The sequence below is a fragment of the Hevea brasiliensis genome, chromosome 12, assembly GCF_030052815.1.
Source record: "Hevea brasiliensis isolate MT/VB/25A 57/8 chromosome 12, ASM3005281v1, whole genome shotgun sequence".
In the NCBI taxonomy this organism is placed as follows: Eukaryota; Viridiplantae; Streptophyta; class Magnoliopsida; order Malpighiales; family Euphorbiaceae; genus Hevea; species Hevea brasiliensis.
Genome location: NC_079504.1, coordinates 97,124,672 through 97,130,900, shown reverse-complemented (window position 1 = coordinate 97,130,900; position 6,229 = coordinate 97,124,672). Strand labels below are relative to the sequence as shown.

General features: G+C 37.1%; 1 non-coding gene across 1 annotated transcript; it reads left to right on the top strand.

The window, feature by feature from the left end:
• Positions 1-4,671: 4,671 nt before the first annotated feature.
• LOC131171578 (small nucleolar RNA R71) lies at positions 4,672-4,778 on the top strand. Its single transcript, XR_009142238.1, has one exon. It is a non-coding gene; the product is annotated as a small nucleolar RNA R71 (small nucleolar RNA).
• Positions 4,779-6,229: the final 1,451 nt, after the last annotated feature.

The window sequence follows — 6,229 nt, the reverse complement described above, 5'->3', positions numbered from 1 at the left end:
TTAATCTCTATTAATTAATTTCTCATTAATTAAATTCATATTTAAATACTTTAAATATAAATTTAACTTATACTATACATCCAATAATCTAGATTTGGTTTCAAGTCATCCTAGAGACTTTGCAATCTAATTGCAAACTAAACCTATTTAATTAATTAATTAAACTCTTTAACTAATTAATTAAATCATATTTAAATAGGTGATAACTTGTGTATGTGTGTGACTTACTAGGTTCATCACTAATTGGCAATGAGACATGATATCAACTCTTAATATCATCAGAACTCTTTCTTACCAAAAATGATTTCTCTAAATCATTTTATGCAACTCATAGACCATGGTTAACACCTAGCATAGCATGCCATTGACACCCAATTAGCAATAAGGTTTACCTTAAATGAACCTATAATCATATGTTACCATGCACTAGAATCTCTCTATTACAAAATCCCAACTCAAGCTGGAGTCATGGTTTATGTCAAACTCCATTTTCTATGAATATTATGTTCTCTTTTAATTCCAGTTCTTAATTAAAAAGATTTTCTCATCAGAAACTCTTTTCTAAATAAATCTATCTGTCCTGGCCAAGAACTTGAAACATAAAAAATAATTAAATGAACATAGGATTTTATCTCTATTTATTTAGAGGAACAGATTCCATCTTGATCAACACCTACCTCCATATATAACTAGTAGGAGCCAACACATGCCCATATACCCATACACAGTACAAGTATGAAAGCAGTATCAAACTCGAACTACCTATATACAAGATAACTGTGCTATCTCAGGTCTAAAGATTATATGCACTAATATGATTTATGACAAAACATTCACAAGAGTAAACTCCATGTGTTTGTCATAAGTGTCACTGGTTCGGCCTACTTATCATTTATATGTGCCTATCATGTTTGCTATATGGCATGAGACTCACCATTCCATCTTATTTATATCTCATATAAATAACATGGGAACAAACATGAATACAACCTTTCTGGATAAGTCATGTCCTTATTATGAAGTATCCTCGATTGTGAATCTATTTATGATACTTTGTGCTAGAAATACTGTCACTCATATTCTTAACAACTTAAGAATAGAATTTCTAACAAAATATCAATGGACCTTTTCTATTACACATAAATATATTATGTAAATGGAAAAGCGAAAATGCTTTTTATTAATAAAAATATGTACAAGATACATACTAAATGATATGCTCTTGGGCATACTACTAACAAAATCTTCGAAGTCCTCTGTGTACTCCAATTTTAGTATGGAAAGATGGTCAGCTACTACATTTTCGGATCCTTTTTTGTCCTTGATTTCAAGGTCAAATTTTTGCAGGAGTAGAATCTATCGAATCAGCCTTGGTTTTGCTTCCTTCTTATTCAAAAGGTATCAGATTGCAACATGATCTGTGAATACAATGACTTTTGATCGAATGAGGTAAGATCTAAACTTGTCTATTGCAAACACCACTGCTAGGAATTCCTTCTCTGTGGTGGCATAATTGATTTGCGCATCATCGAGTGTCTTGCTAGCATAATAAATAGCATGGAGCTTTTTATCTTTTCTTTGCCTGAGCACTGCTCCAACTGCAAACTCACTCGCGTCACACATCACCTCGAATGGTAGCTCCTAATTTGGTGGCTGCATTATTAGTGCTGATATCAGAGCCTCTTTGATCCTGTTAAAGGAGACAAGGCAATTTTTATCAAAATCAAAGGGAACATCTTGACTTAACAAGTTAGTAAGTGGCTTAGCTATTTGGGAAAAGTCCTTGATGAATCTTCTGTAAAATCTTGCATTTCCCAAAAAGCTTCGCACTCCTTTAACTGATGTTGGGGGTGGCATGTTTTTAATGATCTCAATTTTTACCTTATCAACTTCAATTCCTCTTTCTAATATCAAATGTCCCAGAACTATGCCTTCCCTTACCATGAAGTGGCATTTTTCCCAATTTAGGACCAGGTTTGATTCTTCATATCTTTGGAACACCTTAGATAAATTAGCTAGGCAATCATCAAAAGTAGTTCCATAGACAGAAAAATCATCCATAAAAACTTCCATGATATCTTCAATATAATCAGAAAAAGATAGCCATCATGCATCTTTGAAAGGTAGCAGGGGCATTACAAAGACCAAAAGGCATTCTCCTATATGCAAATGTTCCGTAGGAACAAGTGAATGTTGTCTTTTCTTGGTCTTCTGGGTGAATAAGAATTTGAAAGAATCCCAAATACCCATCTAGATAACATAAATAAAAGTGTTTCGCTAACCTTTCTAACATTTGGTCTATGAAGGGGAGAGGGAAATGGTCTTTTCTGGTAGCACTGTTCAATTTCTTATAATCTATGCACATTCGCCAACCAGTGACTACTCTAGTAGGAATTAGTTCATTGTTTGCATTTTGGATAACAGTTGTCCCACCTTTCTTAGGAACTACATGTACTGGACTAACCCATTTACTACCAGAAATTGGATATATGGTACTTGCATCTAATAGTTTTAAAATCTCTTTCTTAACTACTTCTTTCATGTTTGGGATAAGTCTTCTTTGGTGTTCGATTGTGGGTTTACTGTTTTCTTCCATGGGTATCCTATGCATGCAAATTGAAGGGTTGATTCCCTTCAGGTATTTAATTTTATACCCTATGGCTTTGCTATGGATCCTAAGTTCTCTTAACAATTTTTCCTCTTCTAACTTAGATAGGCTAGCATTGATTATAATAGTATATTTAGAATTTGAGTCCAGAAATGCATACCTTAGCGAGGAGGGGAGAGGTTTGAGCTCTACCTGTTTGGCGTTTTCCTGGAGCTTACCTTCGGTTTGTTCCTCCTTCAACTTCTCCATCTTGGAAGCCTTAGCTAAGGGTAGGGGTGGATGAGCTGCTAACTATTGTGCACAGGCTGTTATTTCTGTATTTTCATCATTCACTGTGTGGCTGTGCACAATACATGCTTCAAGAGGATCTTTAGGATGTGTCTTATAAAATTCCTTTTCAACTTGTTCGTCAATTATGTTAACCTTGAAGCATTCATTAGGTTCAAATTTGTGTTTCATTGTGTTGAACAAGTTGAACTTCACTTCTTCTTCTCCTACCTTGAGGGTTAGTCGCCCATTTTTGACGTCTATGATGGCTCCGGCGGTTGCCAAGAATGGTCTTGCCAAGATGATAGGAATTTGAACATCTTCTTCAATTTCAAGGACAACAAAATCCACTAGAATAAACAATTTGCGCACTTTGATAGGAATGCTCTCAAGTATTTCCACAGGATATTTAACAGATCGATCAGCCAATTGCAATGAGATTGTTGTGGGCTTCAGTTCTCCGATCTCCAGCTTTTTGCATATTAATAGAGGCATTAAACTGATGCTTGCCCCAAGATCAAAGAGGGCCTTGTCTATTTTCTTGTTACCAATGAGGTAGGGTATGGAGAAGCTTCCTAGATCCTTCAACTTTGGAGGCAATTTGTTTTGCAGTATGGCACTCTGTTAGAGCTACTGTTCCATAGTCTTCTAGCTTTCTTTTCTTTGACAGAATTTCCTCAAGAAATTTGGCATAGGATGGCATCTGAGAAAGTGCTTCAGTGAAGGGGATGTTGATGTAAAGTTTCTATAAAACCTCTAAAACTTCCCAAACTGCTTGTCCAATTTGGCTTTCTGAAATCTCTGAGGAAAAGGTAGGGGAGGCTTGTATGGCTCTGGTAATTTCTTTGTCTTCCTTACTTCCTCTTCCTGATCTTTCTTAGCTTCTTCCTCCTTTTTCTCTGCTTGGCCTTCAGATTTTTCTATGGTTTCCTTTGTTGATTCTACCTCTGGTTGTACTAGAGTTCTCCCACTCCTCAGCATAACTGCCTTACAATGCTCCCTTAGGTTCATTTCTGGTTGGCTAGGCAATTTGCCAGCAGCTTTACTTGAAGAACTTGCTTGCTGAGCGATTTGATTCTCTAGCATCTGGTTATGAGTAGCAAGTTGGTCCATTCTAGAAGTCAGTTGTTTAATCAATTCAGTTTGTTGTTGTTGAGCTGCTAGGAATCCTTCCATCATGGTTTCCATGGTCATTTTTCAGTTCAGGTTGTTGTGGTTGGAGAGGTAGTGATGGCTGTGCAAAGTTTTGATCTCTATTCTGAAATCCAGGGGGTGCTGGTGGTTTGTACCCTTGTTGCTTGTTTATTGGCTGGTTCTGCTGATTGGACCATGAGAAATTTGGGTGGTTCCTCTATCCAGGGTTGTAAGTATTTGAATATGAAATTTTGAGCTCCGTCTAGTTGAAGTTTCCTCCATTATTCACATAGTTCATCTGTTCTGTGGAGGGTTCATTGAAATTGTTGTATTCTGAACTCATGTATCCACCTCCATAGTTGTCCTCATATTGACTATTTGTACCAACTACGTTGGCTTGCATTCTTTTGAGTTTCTTTGTGAGCTGATCAAATTGAGCATTTATCATGCTTAGGGCATCTACTTCCAGGACCCCTATAGTTCTCCTTGCATTTCCTCTTTCATTTGATCACTCATAATCATGGTATGCAACCCTTTCTAGAAGTTTAAGTGCTTGTGTCACTATTTTCTCCATTAGATCACCATCTACAGTTGAATCAACTGTGCTCCTTGTAGAGGGTAGTAATCCATTATAGAAATTTTGCACTAATAGCCAATCTTCTATGCCATGGTGTGGACATTCCCTCTGCAGGTCTTTATATCTTTCCCATGCATCATAGAGTAATTCTCCTTCATTTTGTCTGAAGGTGTTGAGCTCAAGCCTCAGTTTTGCAGTTTTTGTAGGTGGAAAATACCTTATTAGAAAAGCTTGAGAAAGGTTTTCCCAAGTGGTGAACGTTCCAACCGATTGAGAAAGTAACCACTTCCTTGCTTTGTCCCGAAAGGAGAATGGGAATGCTCTGAGCCTTATTTCTTGATCAGACACTCCATTCATCTTAAATGTGTCACATAGGGCAAGAAAGCACTAGAGGTGATAGTGTGGGTCTTTTGTTGGTGAACCTGTAAACTAGGTTTGTTGAATCATTTGGAGCCATGCTGGTTTTAATTCAAAGTTGTTGGCTTCCACTGTGGGTCTAGTGACACTGGGCTGATAGAGCTCTATAATTTCTCAAGAGTCTTGGTCTGTCATTATTATCGGCCATGGTTGGAATTTCAAGATCTCCTTGGCCGTGCTCTTGATGTTTCCTTTCCCTCTTGATGGCTTTTAGAGTTCTGTTTATCTCTGGATCACAGTCCAAAATTTCTTCTTCTAGCCTTGTTCTGGCCATATACCAGATTGGGCACCTAAAAGAAAAGAAGAGAAATACAAGTAGTAAAATAATATTAGATAATAAATATAATTGCCTAAATCAGCTAATTTGCCTATCGCTTGATATTACTAAAACCAAAAAAATTCCCCGGCAACGGTGCCAAAAACTTATTTCGCTGGTTTTACAACCCGCAAGTGCATGGATCGCTAATAAGTAATAAAGTGATGAGTAGAGTATCTAATGGAGAAAACAGTGACACAAGCACTTGAACTTCTAGAAAGGGTTGCATACCATATTTATGAGTGGTCAAATGAAAGAGGAAATGTAAGGAGAACTGCAGAGGTCTTGAAAGTAGACACCCTAAGCATGATAAATGCTCAATTTGATCAGCTCACAAAGAAACTTGAAAGAATGCAAGCCAACACAGTTGGTATAAACAGTTAACATGAGGACAGCTATGGAGGAGGATATATGAGTTCAGAATACAGCAATTTCAATGAACCCTCCATAGAACAGATGAACTATGTGAATAATGGAGGAAATTTCAACCAGAGGCAGCCCAAGAATCCATATTCAAATACTTACAACCCTGGATGGAGGAACCACCCAAATTTCTCATGGTTCAATTAGCAGAACCAGCCAATAAACAAGTAACAAGGGAACAAACCACCAGCACTGTAACACCCTCCCTATAGCTACTCCGTTCATTCTACTGTTTCGGTGACCAGTGTTGGTCTGGACAGCTAGAACGTCCAGAAAAATATTTAAACTAAAGTGAGGAATCATAATTAACTCAAATATTAATAAGAAAAATTTAGGAAAAATTTTAGAAATAAAATACAACCAAGTTCAATGAGTCGGTGCCCAAGCGATGGGTAACCCAGTGGGAAGTTGCGGTTCTCACAACTAGGAACGCTAGACCCAGGGGAAAATTCATAAAATAATTTTTGAAACTCCAAAGAAGGGTTAT